Source organism: Pteropus alecto, unplaced genomic scaffold (genome assembly GCF_000325575.1).
Source record: "Pteropus alecto unplaced genomic scaffold, ASM32557v1 scaffold7, whole genome shotgun sequence".
NCBI lineage: Eukaryota > Metazoa > Chordata > Mammalia > Chiroptera > Pteropodidae > Pteropus > Pteropus alecto.
Window position 1 is genome coordinate 11,298,436 of NW_006494614.1, and position 2,167 is coordinate 11,300,602.

A 2,167-nucleotide genomic window follows, 5' to 3' on the forward strand; every position below is an offset into this window, starting at 1 on the left:
AATCACAGAACAATTTTGCTTTCTTTGGTCAGTTTCTTTTTGTCAAATAGTTGATTTTGTACCACAAGAATCTTCTAAGCTCTCCTTTGGGGAAATTGTTAGTAGTTTGTATCTAAGCCAGTCCCCACAGAAATGGCATTGAGCAGAGTAAGTGGAGACAGGAACCTTTTTAGAATCATCATCTGTGTGTGAATAAAAGCAGCCATAGCTGTAGCCTTGGGAGCTGGGTAGGTTTTAGAGACGCTGTACCGGGAATCTTGGAGTTAAATGTCCCACAGCTGGCAAGCCACAACACGTGTATTTTCTGTTTAAGAAGAAATTGAGCTTTATGAAAGTGAAATGAAAGAGAAAAAAAGGCACAAGTATTGAGATCCAATCAGTCTTTCAGAGAACTGCCTCTTACCTTCTCCATACATCCTTATTAAATACATTCAATTTTAGAAAAGTCTTAAATAGGCATGTGTTTCATTATTTGTTTCCTACTGGAATAATGTAAGCCTGGCAATGCTCTATATCTATTACTTGAAATTTACAGCTCTTCTCCCGTTTTAAGTAAACATCAGGTACTTAGCTAATTAAATGTGATACTTTTAGGATTTTGTTTATAGGAAAGTGTCAACTTTCAGGATGTTGTGTGTAAGTCTCGATAAAATTACGTAGAAAATGACAGTGTACTCTTGTTTCATAGGCTGACCTTGCGGTCACCGCTGCCTGAAATTGGCTCAAAACAAAAAATGATCTAAGGGTTGAAAGAAGATAAGATCAAATTGATGTCATGGTAATTACACAAAGTACCATTCAATCGTTGGATGGAATTTACTGTTGATCCCTAGGCTTAGATGCAGGTGGGAATGTGCAGTATTTTATTACTTTGCTGGTATAAAAGCAGATGAGGACTTTATTAACTGTAGTCACTGAGAAATCGCAAGACGAAGCTAAAATCTCCCTTCTGATCCACAGTCAACTGACCTGAACACATCCTGCAAAAAGTCCAGAGGAAGGTAATAGAAAATAAAAGAAATTTGGGGATTTTAATTAAGTGAGGGGTAAAATATTTGAGAATATAGGGGAGCTGTGCATAAACCTTAGTAAGAAGAGGGACAGGCATTTACACATTCTCTTTTCAGCACTCATCATTGCACTGGAAGGAAGTCTGTAAAATTGTGGTCTGTGATCACAGGCTAAGATGTTATCTAACAGAAGCCAGAAACCAAATGTCTCCTGCTGAGATGTGTGAGTGCCTGTCATTATCCTGATTTTCCTTAAGAAATATTGAATGTCATTTGAAAGGCATTCTTTTGAGTGACTTTCAGGGGTCAGGGAGAGGGTGAGTAGATATTATGTAAGATGCTGATATTGTTTTATCATCAGTTTTTAAATGATGCATCACTAACTGTATCTTCAAGTTGCCCACTGATAAAGCAGCTTACCTGTTCAGCTAATGACCATAGCTCCTGACATCTTTTCAACAGTTGTTTTTGTGTAAACTTGAACAGTAACACTGACATCTCTTAAACATTGTTTCCATTGTCTTCTTTCATAAAATGCTACAAAAATAAGAATCATTAGTATTTTTCCAACTATTACTGATGACTTTCCCATTCTAAATGACTTGCGCAAGTCTAACTGGTTTGTTCCAATGAGAGTTTCAGGAAACTTTGCTAAATATAATTAGTTATATTTGCATCACTGCTAGTTGAAATGGAAGCTGGTTGAAAAATTCAAACTGAATAAGAAAAGTGCTCTTTTGTCTTTCTTCATTAGTGTTGAGAAACAGGATTTAATTATGGGCTGATATAATGTGGGTCCTTTGGAATACAGAAGCTCTATTTCATCTTCATGAGAACTTTTGTTTTCTAAGCTCCATAGTCCTCTTCCTGCTCAAAAGTAAGGTATTTTACATTAGAACGGAGGACTTTTTTTAAAGTTTCTGTAGATATCTTTTAAATATTTTCTTGACAACACCAATTCAATTATTCAAAATATGTGTCACCCAAATTGCATTATAATACTTTACTATAGTCTTGACTTATTAAAAAAAAATAAGAACAATCACCATTTATGAAAAGTTTATGTGTTTTCAACTTTAACTTTGGTTTTGATTTAATTTTTTTCAGTAATATAGACTTGTTAAAATTTTGAGTCATATTTCTTACCATTTCCTGCT

The 2,167-nt window shown here is 34.9% G+C and overlaps 1 protein-coding gene across 1 annotated transcript in view; it reads left to right on the plus strand.

Moving 5' to 3' along the window:
- The first annotated feature begins 924 nt into the window (after nt 1-924).
- CGA (glycoprotein hormones, alpha polypeptide) overlaps nt 925-2,167 on the plus strand; it is an 11,138-nt gene continuing 9,895 nt past the window's right edge. Inside the window, exon 1 of the mRNA XM_006926332.3 lies at nt 925-1,001. The gene's annotated coding sequence lies outside the window, so the exon portion shown is untranslated. The remainder of the gene's footprint in view (nt 1,002-2,167) is intronic.